Raw genomic sequence first — 21,342 nt, forward strand, 5'->3', positions numbered from 1 at the left:
TGTATTTCCTCAACAGCTACACATTGCTTTTGTAGTAGAGAGATGACAAATTTGTAGTGTAGGAGAAGTAAATCAAAATGATAGATGAAACCAAATATTATGCCCCTTGCCTTCTATTATTCACTGTTGTTTTCCCTAAAAATCTCACTGTGGCTCCACAGCAGTGTACCTGCCAAATATGCACATGATCCTCGGTTCTAACAAACGTACAGAAATCTCGCTGTGCAGAGGAGAAAACCAAGTGACAGAGATGCTGCCCAGCAGGACCGTAGGAGCTGACCGGTCCAGCTCCTGCAAGGACTCAGGGCCAAGGGGTGCCTGGGAGCAGCCACCCTGAGCCTATTTTACTTCTTCCTTTCTAATGTGGGTGTTATTTATTCATCTATTTATGCCTATTTTTTTTCTGGCCACGACGTTCAGCCCTATGCTGAGGAGGAGGGACAAATGCTGGAGTCCTTGCTTTGTCCTGATCCTGAGCAGAAGTGTCCAGTGTTCAGCATGGAGTATTAGGCAAACTGTGTGTTGATGCAGTTTCAAGTTGAGGATGCAGAATAAATGAAACAGGAAAAAGATCCACACTCCATGCAGTCATGTAAGAGCTTATGTGATTGACCCTCTGTATTCCAGGGCTCTATGTTCACAGAGTCTACTAAGTGTGAGTTAAAATATTCAGAAAACCCCAACTGAGTCTGTGTTGAACATCTACTGACACTGCTTTTGTCACTGCCTCTGAACAGTAGTAGCAACTGTGAACATCACATTGGCAGCATATTGGGTTCTGCAGGGCACACCATTGGATAGAAGCTGCTGGAGCCTGGCCAGTTTGGAGTCTGATGCTTCCTGGAACCCTGCGCTGCCCGATACCGGGTCCAGTTCCAGTTCCAGTGTGGCACGACGCCCCCGGCTCAGAGCAGGTGCTCAGAACCCTTGAGCTCTGCTGAAGGGACTTTATAGCAACTCGCCAAAGGCGCCAGGGAATCCGTGGTGTTTTACTTGTTTGCTTGTCTTGCAATTTGGGTGGGAAATGAGCGCCCACTCGAAGGTGGTGGGTGTGCCTGGGAAATCCCAAGGCCGGGTTTGTTCTGTGTCTGCAGACCTCAGTCAGGCCTCTGCTGTGCCTACCCCTCCTTGGGCTTGGAGGAAGCCAGCTGCTGCCAGGGCACCACTCATCCCTGCTTGTCTCGGCAGTGCCCATGCGCCTTCCCGCCAGGGGCCGCTGCACTAGGGTTGCAGTGTGAGACAGCCGGCCCTGCAGGTAAATGGGGACTGTTTCCTGTGTGCCTTAAAGTGGAGATGGTTACTGCTCCTGAGCCCAGCAAGACACAGACAACTACAGGTGGCCAGTGCAGCCAGCAGGGGAGTTGATCCAGGGAGTGGGATCCCGAGGCCTGGAGCTAATGATGTCCTCAGTTACATCCCTTCCTTCCCTGTAACATGAGCCCCTGAAGATTTCTGGGTGCAATCGAAGAGAGACAGCAACACCCCAGCGAGCCCATCACTCGAAGGGAGCAGGCCTGTTCCTCTGTCCTCTCCTAAGTAACACACCGAGCCCCTTCCCTGGATAATGTTCAGAAAACTCAAGTTAGCCACAGTTTTGGCCTGTGTTCCAATGACGGGCTTCTTACCTCCCTTTCTACGGGGAGCAAGAACAAAGGTGTGAGCCCAGGAGTGGGGAAGGAGCACCAGGGAGAAGGGCAGCCCGAGGGCTGTGGGGCAGCAGGGTGCGGGATGAAGAGCCAAGGGTGTCACCTTCAAGGGCCCAGCTCCCGTGAGGGATGCGATCACCATGAGCTGCAGACACTGACTAGGAAACATGTGCAGATTAATAAGAAATAAAAGTGATGACGATTACTGAGGAAGAAAACCCAAACAAAAGTGAGATGCCTGAACAAGAGAGGACAGAACTGCTTCTCACCACCCTCCAGCAGACGCCAGGTGCAGAGACACTTGTGTGGCCAGACTGCTGTCCTGAGGCTGGGTCACGCTGCGGCCTCTGGACACCGAGGTGGGCAGGGGCTGATGGAGGAGACACGGGGCTTGTGACAGCCTGGTGCCAAAGGAGGGACTGGACACTGCGATGGGGGCCTGATGTGCTGCCCCCCAGGTGAGAGGGGCTGTGAGGGAACAGGTGGAGGCCGGGCCAGCGCCTGCTCCCGCCCACTTCTGTGGGCTCGGGGTCAGACAGGGCAGCGTGGAGGGAGGCGAGGGGACCCCGTGGGCCTGCAGGCTCAGCGTCTGCCGAGGTGGTGAAGCCGAATTCCTTACGCAGAAAACAGAATTTATGGTGCAGAAACCCAGCTTTGAATCATCATCTCAAAATGCAGAATGAAAATAAGAAAGATGATGAGAGTGAGAGAGAACGTTAGATCAAGAGGAAGAGGATGATGAGCAGACCCAGGAAAAATGGTAACTTCTAAAAAAAAGAAGACAGAACCCCCCCAGGCTCCATGAAGACACCTGGGTTTGCAGCCAGGAGGACTCAGCACCTGTTACCCAGAGTGTTGGTCAATTCTGATGGCAGGAGGGGAGAAGGGAGAGGGAGAAGCAGCATGGAGGAGACGACAAAGGAGCGAGCATGAAACCTATGGTTACGTCCTGTTCCCAGACAAGAAAACTATTGTAAAAATGCAAATTCCCTCTAAATTCACTCACATTAAAATTCCTATGAGACTTCTCTAACTTCACAAATGTATGTGCATTTGGAAGAAGTTGTGTGAAAATGGGTTCAACAAATGAGGAAAGAAAAGGAATGTATGGAGAGGCAGGGGCAGGAAAAGAAAGAATGGGAGAGAAGAGGAGAAAGGACCGGCCCAGGCGGGCACTGCAGCACACTGTGGACCCACGGTTGGTGGACGTACGGTCAGAGCAGAGACTGGAGTCCTGCGTTCTGCCTGGGTCTGCTCCGGACACTTGGAACGAGCCCTGTACACATGACATACGGAGCCAAGACACAAGCGAGGAGGGAAATCCCGACCCGCGGGCGCTGCGGAGGAGGAAGCCCAGGCGCAAGCAGTGGTCGTGTTGCCTACACCGGGTTGGAGGTTCATAGCAGCAGAGGTACCAGGTGATGAAGAGCAGAAGAACCTGGAATTCCTCCTCGTGTCTGAGTGTAGGAAGTGAGTCCGGGAAGCTCTGCACAGTGCAGGAACACACACAGAAAAGTCTTGGCTCCACGTTATGGCCTGGAAACAAACCCCCTTAAAAGAACCGGAAGCTAGATATGAAGCCCAAGCTCATCGCAGGTCTGCTCTCGGCTGGGAGACACCAGGGTGGAGGGGCGGCTGCTGAGAGGACCCAGCCACAGCGCAGTACAAAGCCCACTGGTCCAGGTGGAGGGGCTCCTGCCGAGGGGCTGGCACTGTGGGATAACCTGGATGGAACTCCACCCTGAAAATACCTAAACATCCAAAGAGCGAAGGGAAGGGCAGAGTCCTTGTCTTGGTCCCTTCCTCCTGTGTCCTCCAGGAGGCAGAAGCTCTGTGTTCTCACTCAGCAGAGGGCAGAAGGCTGTGCCCTTGCGCGCTGCAGAGAGGGAGCAAGGGCAGTTCTCTGGGGCACAGGACCCCACTGCTTCCCATCATCACCTCCGGTGAGTTTGACATGTGGATCTCAGAAGGATGTGTTCATTCATGTCATAAAAATCCTTAAAACAAGAGCAAGCAGCTATGAAACAAGAATAAGATGTGAAAAGTTCCAAATGAAAAAAACAAACTCCAGTAGTAGATAAGATTCAGCTAAAGAGAGAAATAGTGCACTGGAAAACAATTTGAAAACTCATCAGCATACAGCACAGACATACAGAAGCTGAAATACAAACCAGAGGTTAAGGGACAGAACAAAAAAGACGCGCATGTACACTTCTAACAGGTCTAGAAAGAGAGCAATAGGGAATAGTGAGGCAGGGAATAGGCAGCATCTGTAGTGATAATGCCCAAAACTTTCCCAGAATTGAAGATGGATACACGAGTACTCTGATTTAGAAATACCCTCAAGTCCTTGCAGGATAAAGTAAAGCAAATTCATGGGAAGTCAGAACATAGCAAAATGCAAAATATCAAGGGCAAGGAGAAAATCTTAAAAGCTTCAAGAGATAAGAAAAAAGACCAGAAATAAAGGAAAGGCGGGGGACAGAGAGCATCTCACTGGCGAGGCCAGAATGCTGTCCACTGTCGCTGTGCTGGTCCATACCGGTCGGAGGATGGCCAGGACAGAAGAGAACGGATAAGCCAGAGAGGGGGAGAGGGGCAGGGATCCCATTAGCATCTCAAGGCAGTGGGCCTGGGGGCCGTAGAAGTACATGGAGTTCATGTATTGGTTAGTTATTTAGAAAAACCTACTGTCTACTTTATTACTAAGATTAATGAGTTAATTCAAAAATAATAATAGCACAAATGCAGTATGAGTAAACTATGAGTAAATTTGAAATAGTGATGTTATTCGTGGTCAAGGAAATTTGGATCCAAGTCATGAGAGGTAGTTTTTAAAATGTTAATTCCCAGGGCGGGTCAGCAGGGGAGCCATAAGTGCTGCCGCAGACGAGGAGTAGGACGGGCTGTACACCGGCAGGCTGCCTCAGGAGCCAACTACTAAAACGGTCAAACGCCCAGCACCTTTGCCTGGAATCACCTCGCTGACTCACCCACTTCGAGGAAATGATAAAAAATGAGACAATGATGTATGTGAGGAGATGTTCACCTCATTTATAACAATGAAATCGGGAAATAACCACCACACCCGTCATCAAACATTTGTCTTCAAACAAATAATGGAAAATCAAGTGATGAAATCTTACACCACCAGTATAAACTATTTCCTAAGACTTTTAGAAACATCGGAAAATGTGCATGGGGCAATGTTAAGTAAGAACACCAGTTAGGTTCCAGCCTTCTGGAGAGGGTCAGGGCTTCTAAACGGTGTGGTGTGTGGGGTGGTCGTCTCCGAGTGGTGGATTTCGGGGCACTTCCATCATCTCCTTGACATTTTTGTTGTATTTCCCAAGTTTTTTATCCTACATGTGACTGCTTCATAAGCACAAAGTGATGAATGATTGCCTGAAAAACACAAAACACCTGATAGGAAGGGAATCCTTTGACTCCAAGGATGCCTCTGCCGGCTGTCCCAGGTCAGGAGTGGCCTCCAGGAGACAGCCGGGGAGCGGCTTTGGGCACGGTCTGTGCCCTGGACAGCTGTTTGGTATAAGGTTCTGAAGAACAAACGCAAGGCGAATCCCTGAGCTCTGCGCCTTGCCCAGGCTGTCTGCCACCTTCTCCCCTTTCCCCAGAGGACCCAGTGGCAACTCAGGCACTTTTGACCACACGCTGAGGCTGCCAAGGAGGCCCAATTAGTCCAAAGTAAATATTTCTCCACCGGGAGAGTGGCTGGAGGCCACCACCCCACTTCCCCGATGGCAGAAAACACAACAAGGTTTCTGTGCCTGGCCAGCCACTTCCCAGATGAAAGGGGCCAGAGAATGGGCCGGCTGGGCAATTAGAGCTCGCATTTATTTATGGAGCTAATTTAGTGTGCGTGGCTCCTATTTCCATCTGTAGATAAAAAGCAGAGATAATGGGCTGCTTTGAGATCCATGAGGGGCCCACTTGAAAGCGGGAGGACTCCGCGGGACTGCTCTGCATTGGGGTGGGGGAATTCCACTCCACCGCAGACCACCGCTCACCACTGTGTCTTCCTCCCACAATTATGGAGGGATATTTATAGGGTTGCACCATTTAGGGGCGGCACATCTGAAAGGAGAAATCAGGTGGGACCGCGTGCCTGCCTAGTAAAACCTGATGGTTGTCATCATTTGTCCTCCCTGTTCCCGTGTCCTCTCTGCTAGAGACCTCTCCCCAAATCCTGCTGGCTCAGGGGTGATGCGCAATGGACGAGAAACCATGTCCTGCGTTCCCTGTGCAGGCAGCTGGGTGCCCACTGTCTTGAACATCTACCACGATTGTTCTCAGGAAATCCCCTCACCTGCCTCTGGACCTGCCATTATTAACGTCAGGATAAAAACTTTTTAAAAAAATGCACACTATCAAAACCAGTGTGGAAGTAGGTGATAAAACAAGTAATTGTAAAATTAAAGTACTTGTGACCTAATTGAAAGGGGATGGTCTATTTTTCCTCCTCAGAAACAACTGCTGGCTCTTCAACATGACACTAAAATACCAGAGAGACAAACAGATTACCTAATATGTTGTGAGGTTTGAAGTTAATTTTGTTGTTTGAAGAATTTAGAAGTTTTTCCTGCTCAAAACAATCATACCAGCTTCCTCCAGAAGTTCCTAAAAGGCTCCTTCCACCCATGTTATTGCTCTTACCTATGAAAAGACATTTAGGACAAAATCAAACGATTAGTTAATTCAAAGTACTCTGTCAGTCAGGGCACCAAGAGGACTATTAACATGGAGGGGACAGTGCCCTGTGTGTGATGAGCAGAGGGTCCCCTGGCTGCATCTTTCAGGGCATTGGAGCAGACCCAGTAACTCGAGGAATAAATATGGTAATTCTATGGACCTCGAGAGTGGACCTGTTAGCTTTGTTGCATAATGAAAATGAAAGAGCCTTCAAACAGATAGCAGTCTTGCTATTTGAAACAGATAAGAACAATCTAGAAACCTGGAAGAATAAACAAGAATGGCGAACAAGTCGGTATTTGACTTGTTTTAGAGAGACAAATCCATGTGTCTAGGTAATCAAGGGTAACCTGGCCTTGTATCGGTGCGTGTGGGTCCCAAGTCACATCACTGTGCAGGGCCCACTGTTGTCTCTGCCTCTTGTCCAATGGACCTTCTGAACTGCAGTGATGCCTGGCTCGTTCTCACAGGCGTGGCATCTCTGAGCAGTGGCTGACCGTCTAGGTGGCTCTTGTAAGAGGAATATTATCTGCAAGATGCCAAAGGGACCAAAGGGAAAGGCGGCTGGACACTGTGGTCAGGGATGTTTGGTAGGGCAGAAGGTCCCGGTTGGAAGTAGTCCTCCAAGGCTCTCTCACTGCTGAGGGGAGGAGGAGGAGCCACCTGTGTGTGGGGGGGGGGGAGTGGGTGTGTCTGTATTTAAGCCCTGTCCCTGTGGCTGTGGACCTCTAAAGCCCCACAGTGCTCTGTGCACTCTGAACCCACCCTCTCAGGGCCTGGACCCGGGGCTTCCTTGGAATGCCCTGCTGGGGCCAGGCGAGCTGCTAGGTGGCAGCATCAGCAAGACTTGATGACTTAACCTGCTCAGAGCCGCAGATTTCTGGAGCTGGGAGTGACCTCTGAGCTGGAGTGAGAAAACGCTCCCTGGGAGATGCCAGCGGCATCAGATATGTACCTACCCTTGTCCTGGAGTTATCATTTTGGTGGCACAGGACATGTCCATCCACTTCCATGTTCCAACAAAACTTTCCCCAAACCATTCGAGTCCAGGGCAGTGGGATTACTCATGCAGGAGTAAGTGCCACGTGTCAGATAAGGGCTGATGCCCCCCAGGGGTGGGAGCCCACACAAATCTCACCACCAAGGCTCAGAGTGGACCCCCAGTCAAAAGGTAAGGGAGCAAGGAAGAGGATATCAGCAGTGTAGCAAGTCCACAGTGCAGCTGGCTAAGCTGAGAGCTTGGGCCATTCCCCTTAGGCTTTTGGATTTAAATGTTGGCTCCAGAGTTCACCAATTCTGAAGATTTGGGGTAAGGCAGAGATGCTGCTATGGGCACTGCTTCAGGAGAGGTGGACATTCCTGGGCTCTGCTCTTTCTCCCACTTGCAAACTCCAGCAGAGCATTCAGGTGGCTCTCAGAATAGGGGGAAGCCAGGCAGGGGCTGTGCTCAGAGTCCAGGAAAGAGGCTGGCATGCTCCGCCCCTTCTGGACCAAGGCAGTACACCCTTTCCCACAGTCCCTTTCCTCACTCTGCCCTGGGAGTCCTACCTGGCAACAAAAATGCCATGACGGTACAACCTGGTTCACAGGTTGATGGTTCACCTGGCCCTTCCTTGAGGAAGGTGGAGTTAATGTTAATGGTGCATTCTTTCCTGGAAGATGAGTCTCCATCCAGGCTGTCAGAGCAACAAGATTCAACAGCAAATCAAAACTGTTCATCTAAGTACATTTTAATTTTCATTTCAGTTTTAAAGGACTTTGCTAACTGTGGAATTCAAGGCCGACATCGCCTGCAGCATTGGGAAAGCGTTGTTCCACTTCCTCCCAAAAGCCATAGTTTTGTCGAGATAGCTGCTGGCACTCTCGTTGCTTTCCCTGGGCAAGGCCTGGTTTCTTGTCGCTGATTTCTAGATTTTTACTTTGTCTTTTAATTCCTGGAGTTTTATTGTAATGCGTTTTGGGAAGGGGTTCTTGAGTTTATCCTATTTTTGGTTTATTCAGTTTCCTTGGTTTATATCCTTTGCCAACATGGGAAATTTCTAGCTATTATTTCTCTGGACACTTTTTTAGAAGTTTCCTTTATTTTTCTCTGAGACTTTGAGGACGTAACTGTTGGATCTTTGCTTATAATTTCATATATCCCTGCTTGTTTTTTCTTCTATTTTCTCTCTTTTGTTCAGATTGATTCATTTCTATTATTCTAAGTTCATTGCTTGTTTCACTTGCATTCCCCACTGAGCTCATCTATGGAGGATTTTAAAAAATCTAACAGTCATATTTTCCAATCATCATTTGATTTAGACCCTATCCTTATTTTAAAAGACCAAGTGTGCTTTTTATACTGGTGTATGTCTTACCATGTTCTTCTAGTCCATATTACAAACTATACCTAATCCAGAAACACTTTTCAGTGACCATTAAAGCTATGAACTCAAACCTCCAGAACTACTGTGATTCAGACAGGTGGGTTCCACCCTTTACCCCACTGACTCCCCACTGTGGGACTCAGGGCCTCTGCTGAAGGCACAAGTCTTCTAGCGTCAGGTGCCTGCCTGCTGATTGGATCAGGCATGAGATCTTCCTCCTGCTAGGAGGGTGGTCCTCCTTAGAGATCCTTAGAGTTCTAGCAAACCCTCTGATAGGACCAGGATATCTCCCCCAACTTTTTTTAGTTGCTGGATTCCTCATGCTGTTAAAGGTAAAATGGCTGAGACAGGAGCTTGAATTCACGTTCACATACTTAAGTTTGAAATGCAAGACTGCAGTCAACCTTTAGTTATGTATTTTAGTATATGTGCTGCCAAAGCAAGCACCTTTAGTTATGTATTTTTAAAGGGGCTGTAGGTCATCTGTGCCCAGGAGCAGCTCAGAAGTCTCAGATTTCCTGGCCAGGAGTCCAGATCCTAAATTCTGGGATGTTAAAGTGAGCAAGCCTGTGTTCTGCTCTCTGGGGCAGCTGACATCCTGGGCCCCTGTCTGGACCATGAAGGGGGCCTCCTCCAAGCCTCCCTGTTGGAGGTGTTTGTCCTCGCCATCAAAGTGAGCAGGGCAGACCATCAGGATGACAGCCCTGGTAGACAGCCCTGAATGCTCCTTGGCAAGGGGCCTGCTGTCCTCTAGCCCTCCCACCTCTCCCTCCAGGCCTGAAGGGCCTTAGAAGGTGACACAGGCTCTTTTCACCTTATCCACCTGTGTTCTCTGTGCAGGATATATGCTGAGTTCCCAGCTTCCGTGACACTTAGTGGCTTCAGACAACAGAAATGTATTGTTCCACAGTTCTGGAGGCCAGGAGTCCCAGCTAAGGTACTGCAGGTCTCTGCTCCCTCTGATGTGCTGGAGAGCATCTTCCCTTGCCCCTCGAGCTTCCGGTGGCTCCAGACACTCCTTGGCCCATGGGTAAATATCCTTGTTTCATCTGCTTGTGGCCTTCTCCGCATCTCTCTGGTTTCTCCTCTCTGCTCTTGCTAAGACATTTGTACTTGGAGTTAGGTCCCACCTGAATAACCCAGGATAATCTCAACTTGAGATCCTTAACACATCTGCAAAGACACGGTTTCCAATAGGGTCACACTCACAGGTTCTGGGTGCTAAGATGTGACATGTCTTTTCAGGCCATCACTCGGTGTCCCCAGTACCTGTTGCTCTGAAGGGCAAGAACCAGCACATCCGATCCTCACCAGCCCCTCTGGACCTGCCCTCTCTTCTCTGCACTTTCAGGCTCATGGTTCAGTTTGTGGCAGCCCCATCCCGAAGGCTCATGAGTTGGGTGATGGCCATTTCCCTTCGACACAGCCCCACCCATGCGGCAGGAGCCTCTGATCTGTCCAAGAACAGCAGCAACACTCCAGTGATAAAGATGCTGGTGTTTTGAGTCATCTGGAAGTCACAACAAGAAGGTTCTGGGTTAACATTGCCACATCTGGGCTCGGACAATTTGTGAAGACGCAGCCTCGTTCTGGTTTTCGTTCTGGGTGATGTTTACAAGGAGTTGAAGTGGTTGTTTCTCCAAGAGTGTTCTTTACTATACGGCCACTTGCTTCTCACAGGGCCTGCTTCTCCATTTAAAAGCAGAATAACATTTTCCACAACCATATCTTAGGAAACATTGAAAGAATTAACAAATTCCTATTTGCAAATCAATTTCAGACCTACTGGTGTGCAAGTATAAGATGTTGTTATTTCATTTGCTAATTAGAACCATTTCCCTAAAATTTTGCTTTCCTCCCTAATTTAAATAACAAAGAGAAGCAGAGATAGAACCACATCTGTTGAATCTTCTCAAATATTTCTGCATTTGGGGTGGAGGGAAAACTTGAGACACGAAATGCATGACGCACAGACACTAAGGAAGCCATGGACATGCTGACTGGCAGACAGTCAAAGCCAAATGAACAAATGTGTTTCTATTTCTGCTCTCAATTAAGCCCAGCCCTCCAAACTCAAGTGCAGAGTGGGACCTTCCATTCACTTTTCCTTCTTTATGACAGAGTTGAACCCGGTTATCCTGGTCTACGGCTACTTTTAAATATACCTTCTTCTTTCTCTCCCTCCTCCACTTCAGTTTTCAACTCAAAAATGTTGATTGCATTTGAACATCCAGCGGTCAAGAAGCTGAGGAGGTAGATGGAGGTGCAGGAGATGAGTATAAAGCTTTCTGAGGTTAAATCAAAATACGTAAATGGTCTTGACATCATCATTTTCAAAATGCTTTTGATTCAAACAATCCAATTTGTGACTCCATGTTGCCACATAAGCTAAGGAAAGTATTTCTTCTGCTTGTCATTTGAGCTGTTTGGCATCCTACATACCAATGTCCTGTCTGACTCTCTGGGTCTCCCCTTGGTTGTCCTGTACTAGTAAAGATGGAAAATGAGGGGCTGCAGTCTCTCGGATGAAAAGGACATGTCTTGCACATGGGGATCACTTCCGCAGCCAGGAGCCCTGGAGGGACAGCCTGGCCCAGCTCCAGACTCACTGTGTGTGTGACAGCCTGAATAAGGATTCAGAGAGGGGGCGCATCTCTGCAGCAGCGGCTTCCTCCGTTTCAGAGGAGCTGAGGCAGAAAGGGCTGCAGATGGCATTTGGGGGATAGGGTGGGAGTATTGGGGGCCATGCAAGTTCGTGTGGCCCTGGCAGATGCTGGCTGACCCCTGTCTTCAGCAGGGCAATGTGTCTGTCCCTGCCCCAGCCTCGGTTTCAGTAACCCTGACTTGCACCCCAATTGTCACCAGGGCCCCGGAGACCCCTGAGTCCCGACAGTATGCTCATCACCACTAGGTTGTTTGTGGCCACATGCTGGCTGCTGCCCTGGACCCTCTGCTCAAATGTGCTCACCAAGTCCTCAGAGCTCTGCACAGTGGGACAAGAACAGTCCCCGTTGTAAAGGCCAGAATGCAGGAGCTCACAGAGGGGGGCTCACACTCAAGAGTGGGGCCAGTGTCTGGCCTGTCCTTCCACCTCTGCTCCTACACAACTTTTCCTTCTTCCCTGGCTCTGCCCCGGACTCATCTGGGGCATGGCTCTCGCTTCCCCCAGGCTGGCACGGTGCCCTCCTGGACATTTCCTGTTCGCAGCATCTCTTTGTCTAAGTCTGCTGTCCGCCATCACCAAAAAAAAAAAATTCCTTTTCAAAATCTCAAGCAACAAGGCTCAAAGTCCCTGGCCCAGCACCCATCCGGCCCCAGCCTGACCCTGCCGCCCCTTTGGCCACCCCTGCAGCTCCCACCCCATCCCTGGGACAGCTCCACCACCACTTCCGCCATGCCCTGGCCTCCTCTGGGGGACCGTGGCCTGTGGACTTCCTGTGCCCTCTCTGCTCTGGACCCAGGCATTGCCACCTCCCCTCCCCAGGGACAGCCACATCCCTAGGGCTCTGGAGGTGTCTTGTTTGTGATGTTCTCTCTTTTCTCCCCAAGCAGATGGAGTACTCGCTGAGGTCAGAGCCTGCGCCTCCTCCTGGCGGAGCCTGTGTGATTTCTCGGCCTTCCTTCCCTGGGTGCACCCTTTTCTCCTTGTTACGTCCGGGTCCTTAGCACTCAGTGCAGAGGTACCTCTCTGATGTAAGGGGACACACCGGCTGGCTGCCGGGATGCTCATCTCCCTTTCTAACTATCCTAGGAATTCTTGACTGTGCTTCCAGAGTCTTCTACACTCTCTGGGGTCCCCTGAGCAGGAGGGCAGGGCCTGGGCTGATGGGATCCCCATCCGCACCCCCTGCCCCACCAAAGCACTGAGCAGCTGTTGGCTCCCCGGCAGTTGGCTCTGGCTCCATCTCCCAGCTGGTTCTGGTTCCTGTTCTGTGCCCTCCCTGAAAGATGCTGTGCAGTTGGAAGGAGGCAGTGCTCAAGGAGCTGGGCCTAGAGGGTGGACAAGGCACCAGAGCCCAGCCCTGGTGTCTCCCATCCCTCCTGCTCCTGGGGCTCCAGATCTCTCAGAGGTTACAGCACGTCCTTGGCAGGAGTTCTGAGCCAGCTGCAAGCCAAGTCGGCGCGTTTCCTCCTCCTCCCTCTCCTGGGCTCTGATGCTGCATACCCTGTCCCCTCGGAGTCCAGAGTTGCCCCTCCCACTGGGGCCTGCAGTGAGTAAGTACTGAGTGTGTGCTCTGGGCCGGGCTGGTGCTGCCCCAAGCCAGCCAGGCACCACCTCTGAGCCAGGTGGCCCAGAGCCACGGTCTCTGTCTTTGCTGAAGCTGCGGGCCACCAACACAGTGCTGGCATCAAGTGTCTCCCTTCTAACCTCTCTAGCTGCTGCCAGGTCCTGTCTGGGTCACCACCTCCAGCTAGACAGGGTTTCCCTGCTGGAAAGGTGACCCAGAGGCGTCCGCGTGCCCTAGGCCCCAGGAATCAGGTGAAGTGGGGATATAGTTGGACACATACGTGGGCAGAGGGAGTGAGGACCCAGGCCAGCACCACAGGAAGAGTCAGACTTGAGTGCAGCTCAGGGGTGAAGTCAGCAAGGCGCAGGAGGATCATGTGACCACCTCTGACCAAGCATCCTGGCCACACGGTCACCTTCGGGGGCAGAGCAGGTGCCCCTTCCCGCAGTCTCACCCAGGAGGTCGGGAGGCATCTTGTCCCTTTGGTTTGCTTACTTGCTTCCTTATTCTACTTCCTCAAAAACACTTTTTATTTAATTTCCCAAGTACTCTGATGGAAATTATTTATCCCAGCAGTCATGGGCTGTTACTGTTCCTGGACTGAGCTTGACCGCAGGTGATCGCGACTGGAGAGCTGGAAGGAGACAGGACTTGGAGGGACGCAGCGTCTGTGGCAGATCTGGGGTCTAGCGCAGAGGCAAACTGAACTGGGCTGCAGTGGCTGGGACTGAACAAGGCTGGCCTGGGCCCCATCACACTGAATGGAGTGCAGGGACCTTGTGTTTTGAGTGGACTTTCCTGGTGTGGCCACCACCAAAATGCACCCAGTCCCAGCCCTGCCCTCGGGGACCCTGAGGGCACCTTGTGCCCGGGCCACATGTGAGCACAGTACTGGGAAGTGCTGTCTGTGCAGGTGCCTGTCCGAGTACCCAGTCTACTGTGCCCAAGGCGGAGAACTGTGCGGACAGACTGACCCAGAGAGGGAAGCAGAGGAGAGGAGTTCAGTGGAGAGGGCGAGGCACAGGGGATCTGCAACTCCAGCATTCAGGGACCTGAGATACAAAGCCCGAGGATCAGAGAGTGGTGCAGTCCGGACAGACAGACAATAGACAGACAGACACATCAAACGTACAGACACATCATTTTCCGTGCAGATCATGGAAGGAGCCTGGTGGTTGGGAGACTTTGGCTTAACCTGATTCCAGCTCTCATTGAGTACGTGGGGCTGGGAAAGGGGCTCCAGGGCAGCATGGCTGCTCCTGCCTGTGCAGATGCTCATGGTGACTGAGGAGCCACAGTATGAGCTGGGCGGGCCGCGTGCCTGCCTCAACACCCGGATTTTTTTTTTAAATTAATTTTATTGGTACATTTTATTGGTACACTTTAGGTATACAATTCCTTTACATTTATCATTGGGTGTTTGTACCTGTACCTGATATATCTTGGTTCTTATTTTTTCCCCATTACCTGTGCGTCCTTCACCCCCTCCACCCTTCCCTATTTACATAGATTTCATTTCCATTTTTTTTCTTTTCTCATAGTTTTTCCTTTCCCTCTTTTCCTTTCCACTTCCCCTCCCTTCAGTCCTTCGTCTTTGGACTTTTTTTCTATTTCAAATTATCAATTATTCATTTTAATCATTTTAACTCTTGTTTACACTTTCAGTTTCTCACACTAGTGAAACTATTCGGTATTTACACATGTGTGTCCTATTTATTTCACTTAAGCGTATGGCCTCAATATGCATCCATTTAGCTATAAATGACTCTAGTCTTTCGTTCTTTATGGCTGAGTAGTACTCCATTTTATAAAAAACCCCGCATTTTCTTTATCCATTTTCCAGTTGATGGGCACTTGGGCTACTTCCAAGCTTTAGCTATTACAAACTGTGCCGCTATGAACATGGGTGCACATATATCGCTGTGGTATGATTCTTTTAATTCTTTTGGAAAGATACCCAGCAGGGGAATAGCTGGGTCAAATGGGACCTCTAGTCCTAGTTCTTTGACGGATCTCCATACTGATTTCCACAGTGGTTGCACCAGTCTGCACTCCCACCAACAATGGAGAAGGGTTCCTTTCTCCCCACAACCCCGCCAGCATTTGTTATTGGTTGATTTCTTGATAGCAGCCATTCTTTCTGGGGTGAGGTGGAATCTCAGTGTTGTTTTCGTCTGGATCTCTCGAATGATGAGTGATGTTGAACATTTTTTCATATATTTACTTGCTGCTTTTACTTCCTTGTCTGAGAAATATCTGTTCATTTCAGATGCCCATTTTTGAATTGGGTCTTAGAATTTGAGGGGTCTGATTTTTTTCAATTCTTTATATATTCTAGATAGTAGTCCTTTGTCTGAGGTACAGCTGCTAAAAATTTTTTCCCATATTGTAGGTTGTCTGTTAGCTCTGTTGGTGGTTTCTTTTGCAGTGCAGAAGCTTTTTAATACGATGAGATCGAAGTTGTTGATTCTTTGTGCTAGTTCCGATGCTGCTGAGGTTTTGTTCATGAAGTCTTTTCCTATCCCAATGTCTTCAAGAGTTCTACCTAACTTATTTTCCAGCAAGTTTAGTGTTTCTGTCTTAATATTTATATCTTTAATCCACTTCGATCTTAGTTTAGTGCATGGTGATAGGTATGGGTCTAGTTTCAATCTTTGGCAGGTCAAAATTCAGTTTTTCCAGCACCATTTATTAAATAGGCTGTCTTCCCTCCAGTGTTGGTGGTTGGCTCCTTTATCAAAGATGAGGTGGCTGATCATGTCTGGAGTTGTTTCTGCATCTTCTAATCTATTCCATTGATCCTCAGGTCTGTTCCTTTGCCAGTACCATGCTGATTTTATCACAGTAGCTTTGTAGTATAGTTTCAAGTTGGGAATTGTGATACCCCCAGCCATGTCTCTGTTGCTTAGAATTGCTTTAGCTATTCTAGATCTCTTATGGTTCCAAATGAATTTTTGGATTGTTTTCTCTAGTTCTGTGATGTATATTGTTGGAATTTCAATTGGCATTGCATTGCATTGAATCTATATAGTAGTTTTGGAACTATGGCCATTTTCACTATATTGGTTCTTTCTACCCAGGAGCAAGGGATGTCTTTCCATTTTCTTGTATCCTCTTCAATCTCTTTTTTCAGAGTGCTGTGGTTTTCAGTGTAGAGGCCTTTTGCTTCCTTTGTTAGATTGATTCCTAGATATTTCATTTTTTTTCTATTCTATTGTAGAAGGAAGTGTTTCCCTAATTTCTCTCTCAGTGAGTCTGTTATTTGTGTACAAGAAGGCTATTGTTTTTTGAGTGTTGACCTTGTATCCAGCTACTCTACTGAATCTGTCAATTAAGTCTAGAAGTCTTTTGGTGGAGTTTTTTGAGTCTTCTATGTAAAGTATCATATGGTCAGCAAATTATGACAGTTTAACTTCTTCTTTTCCTATCTTTATTCCTTTTATTTCTTTCTCTTTTCTAATTGCTGTGGCTAATGTTTCCAGAACTATATTGAATAGGAGTGGTGATAGTGGGCATCCTTATCTTGTTCCTGATTTTAGCGTGAAAGTTTTCAGTTTTTGACCATTTAGTATGATGTTGGCTGTTGGTTTTTCATAGATAGCCTTAATCAGGTTAAGATAAAGACCTTCTATTCCAATTTTCTGTAGGGTTTTTATCATGAATCAGTGCTGGGTTTTGTCAAATGCTTTTTCTGCATCTATTGAGATGATCATATGGTTTTTGTCCTTGACTCTGTTAATATGGTGTATTACATTTATTGATTTATGAATGTTGAACCATCCTTGCATCCCTGGGATAAATCTGACTTGGTCAGGTTGTATGATCTTCTTGATGACCCTCTGTATTCTGTTTGCCAGTATCTTGTTGAGGATTTTTGCATCTATGTTCATTTGGGAGATTGGCCTGTAGTTCTCTTTTTGGGTTGGGTCTTTCCCTGGTTTTGGAATCAAAGTAATACTTGCTTCCAGGAATGAATTTGGAAGTATTGCTTCCCTTTCAATTTCCCTGATGAGTTTAAAGAGTAATGACATTATTTCTTCTTTAAATGTCTTGTAAAATTCAGCAGTGAAGCCATCCGGACCTGGGCTTTTCTTTGTTGGTAAATATTTCATTACATTTTCAATTTCACTCATTGTAATTGGGGTGTTTAGATTTGTATATCTTCTTCATTTAACTTTGGCAATTTGTATGTATCTAGGAATCTGCCCATTTCTTCTGTGTTTTCCATTTTATTGGAGTAGAGGTTCTTGTAGTAGGTATTGATGATCCTCTGGATTTCTGTTGGATCTGTTGTGACTTCACCTTTTTCATTCTTAATTGTATGTATTTGTGCCTTTTTTTCCTTTTTTTGATAAGGTGGGCTAAAGGTTTATCGATTTCATTTATTCTTTCAAAAAACCAACTCTTTGATTCATTGATTTTTTTGTATTGTTCTCTTAGTCTCCATTGCATTGATTTCTGCCCTAATCTTTATAATTTCCTCTCTTGTATGAGCTTTGGGTTTGCTATGCTCTTCTTTTTCTAGGAGCTTGAGGTTCTGCATTAGGTTATTTATCTGAGTTTTCTGTTTTCCTAATATGGGCATTCATTGCTATGAATTTCTTGGGTAGAACTGCTTTCATTGTGTCCCATAGATTCCTGTATGTTGTACTGGCATTATCATTTACTTGTAGAAACTGTTTAATTTCTTCTTTAATTACTTCTGTGACCCATTGATTGTTCAAGAGGGTGTTATTCAGTTTCCATGTGTTTGTTGGGGTTTTGTGGTTTCTTATGTTATTGATCTCCAATTTTATTGCACTATGGTCTGATAACATACAGGAGATAACTTCAATTCTTTTACATTTACTTATGTATGTCCTATGAGCTAGCATGTGGTCTATTCTGGAGAATGACCTGTGTGCAGCCAAAAAGAATGTGTTTTCTGATTTTGTGGGGTGGAACACTCTGTAAACATCTATTAAGTCCATTTGTTCAATAGCTTGGTTCAGTTCTAGAATTTCATTGTTAATTTTTTTTCCTAGATGATCTGTCTATTTGTGATAGTGGGTATTGAGTTCCCCCCACTACAATTGTGTTAGTGTTTATTTGGTTTTTCATGTCTATTAATATTTGTTTTGTATAATTGGGGGCATTTGTATTTGGTGCATATATATTTAGGATTGTCATCTCTTCTTCTTGGATTATTCCCTTCACAAGGATGTAGTGACCATCTTTGTCTCTCTTAATTAGTTTTGGTTTGAAATCTACTTTGTCTGCAAATAAGATTGCTACCCCTGCTTTCTTCTGGGTTCCTGTGGTGTGGAGAACTATTTTCCATTCTTTTACTTTCAGTTTATGACTTTCTTTTTGAGTTAGGTGTGTTTCTTGTACACAGCATATTGTTGCATTTTCCTTTTTAATCCATTCTGCCATTCTGTTTCTTTTGATTGGTAAATTGAGGCCATTAACATTGATGGTTATAATTGATAGATATTGACTTATCCTTGTCATGATGTTTTACTTTTGTTGGCTCTTTTATTCCTTACTTTTTCCCCCTTTCCCTTTAGTGTCTTGCCTTGCCTGGTGGCTTCCCTCTGTTGGTCCTCATGGAGTTGTGACCTTCATTGCTTTTTTCTAGGATATTGTTTAGAATTGCTTGTAGTGCTGGTTTCGTGTTCATGAAATTTCTCAGGTGTTCTTTGTCATGGAAGTATCTAATTTCTCCAACAATTTTTGAAAGATAATTTTGTAGGATATAACAGTCTAGGTTGGAAGTTATTTTCTTTTAGGGCTTGAAATACCTCACTCCAGGCTCTCCTTGATTTGAGGGTTTGTGTTGAGAAATCTGCTGTGATTCTGATGGGCTTTCCTTTGTAGGTGATTTGTTTCTTTTCTCCAACTGCTTGTAGGATTTTGTTTTTCTGTTGGGTTTCTGGGATCTTGACTATTATATGTCTAGATGTAGAATTTTTTTTTTTGGTACCAGGGATCGAACTCGGGACCCTATGCTTGTGAGGCCAGCTCCAGAACCACTGAGCTAAATCCCCGGCCCTAGATGTAGGTTTTTTTTGATCATGGCTAGTTGGAGTTCTGTATGCCTCACTTATCTGTATGTCCAATTCTCTACCTCTGTCTGGGAAGTTTTCCACTATTACTTCTGTGAACAGATTTTTTATGTCAGTTGTGCTTTCTCCTGTTTTTTCATGGACTCCTATCAGTCTTATGTTATTCTTCTTTTCACCGTCTAGCAGTTGTTGGATTGATTTTTTTCGTGGTCCCTTACTATTTTTACGAAATCTCTATTTTCATGGTCTCTAACCACAATCCTGTCTTCTATATCTGATATTCTATCTTCAGATTCCCTTAATCTGCTGTGGATACTTTCAATGGAGTTTTTGATCTCCTGAATATCTGTTTGAATCTGTTTCATGGATGCCATTTCTTTCTTATGTTGGCCGATCATGGTTTCCGTTTCTTTCTTATGCTGGGTATTCATGGCTTCCAGCATGTTTCTGAGCTCATCTATTTTTTTTTATCTGTTTCTGTTCTAGATCCTCTAATCATGTCTTTCACTCTGCTCACCATCTCTGCGGATATCTGGGAGATTATTTGTGCTTTGAATTTTTCTAGAGCCTCATTCATCTGTTTTGTTACTTCCTGTGCTATCAGTTCAGGGTATCCAGGTGGTTAGTTTTGGGACTTTTCCATCTCATTTCCCCCAGGATTTACCCTTGGTGGGGTGGAAGTCTGAGTTTGTGCCTTGCTTATGTGTCTTCTCATTTTTGTTTTTGGTACTGTCCTTGGTTTAACTCCTGGGTTGATAGTTTGAAATTGCTTATTGTAGGTATCTTTGTTGCTTGTAATTAGAACTCTCATGGAATGATTGCTTCTCAGAGGTGTTTTCCTGATATAGCTGGTCTTTAAGTTTTGAGTCTCTAATGACTCTAAGGCTATCTCATTTTCCTTATACTGGGAAGGTTCATTGACTAGATCAATAACAACACCTTATCCCAAGTGATACAATCAGCAACACCATTGCATCAAGTACATCTTTGAAAATGACATTTTGTGGTAGTTATTAATCTATCACCTTTAGCTGTGTGAATTAAATCAAGATTGAGGACCAACCCAACATATAGTGAATAAACTCTTCAATAGAACAACTTTAACCTTTGGGATGGGGAGTTAGAAGGGGTTGGGGAGGGAGGGCTAGATGGGAAGAAGGATAGGGGAAGGTTAGCAGTGTGGTCAGAGGACACAGGTGAGAAGGAAAAAGAGAATACTAGGAAAATAAAGAAGAACTCTGAATGAGGACCAAAACAGGGACAAAAAGGGAAGACGAACAATGTGGGAGAGCAAGAGAGTGAGTATAAGAGAGAGAGAAAGGAAAGAGAAAAGAAAGAAGAAAAGAAAAGAAAAAAAGGAGAGCAAAACAAATATTTGCAAAGAGTAGGGGAAAATATTAAAGATAAGAGGAGCAAAAGAAAAGAGAAAAAAAACAAAATAATAAAACTAATTTTGGGAATAAAAAATAACCATGAAGATGAAGGGTCTCTTTCGGGGCATGTCTCTGCTGTCACAATAGACAACGTGGGTAGCAGTGTGCAGATATAAGTCAATGAGTCTCAGCAAGCTAGTCACAGACCCGTGAGATTCAGGCAGATTTCTGGCTGCGAGTCCCAAGTTGAGCTCCCTGTCCTCCTGCAGGGTTGAACTCTGCAGAGTTGTCTTGCAGGTTCCAGCTGCCTTTCCCCTGAAGATAGTCCCAGTCCTGAATGGGAGGTGAAGATGACTCCAACTTACCCAGTATAGTGGTCTGATGGTCCAGTGTCCTCTGCGTCTTTGTAGTGTGGACTCGCGACGTTGCTACGGCATCTGCAGGCCTAACACCCAGATTTTACTCCCAGGGACTCAGTCTTTCTACAACCAGGTGTCACCTTAGGAGCCAAGACTTCCAGAGCAGAGGCTGGCGGGCATCGAAAGAGGGCTGGTGGGGCGCAGTTGGCTTTGGGGTCCATCCCTACCTGCTGTCCACCTCTCTCATTGGCTCTTCAAGGAGAAGAGAATGTTTCTGGAAAAGTGGAAAGAGTGATCTCATAGACCGGGCTGTGATTTCATTTCAGCTTCAGCGGGAAGAATCAACTGACTCCTTGGTAACAAAGCTGTAAACACACACCGTCGCTCGCTAACTTGCTCGTGACACAGGGACTTAGGCAGAGCCTCAGTCCCCAGCTCCACAGTCCATCCTGCAGACACACAAAGAATGTGTGCTGGACTCCACTCAGTGAGCACCTGCACGTGCTGTTTGGTCCCTTTTGTTAGGGCTTGAAAATACACACATGTAGCACATGTGTCCGTGTGTGTGTGAGTCCCCTTTAGGGAGCTTCCAGTCCTCTTGAGGAGACAGGT

General features: G+C 46.9%; 1 long non-coding RNA gene across 1 annotated transcript; it reads right to left on the reverse strand.

Moving 5' to 3' along the window:
* Positions 1–4,680: 4,680 nt before the first annotated feature.
* Positions 4,681–21,063, reverse strand: LOC110346417 (uncharacterized). The gene is made up of 3 exons (XR_002390459.2): positions 20,737–21,063; positions 6,189–6,320; positions 4,681–5,051 (listed from the first exon to the last, which is right to left on the reverse strand). It is a non-coding gene; the product is annotated as an uncharacterized LOC110346417 (long non-coding RNA).
* Between the last annotated feature and the right edge of the window lie 279 nt (positions 21,064–21,342).

This window comes from Heterocephalus glaber, unplaced genomic scaffold, assembly GCF_053883595.1.
Source record: "Heterocephalus glaber isolate CG9 unplaced genomic scaffold, H.glaber_assembly_v1.0 deba00001004, whole genome shotgun sequence".
NCBI classification, from domain to species: Eukaryota; Metazoa; Chordata; class Mammalia; order Rodentia; family Bathyergidae; genus Heterocephalus; species Heterocephalus glaber.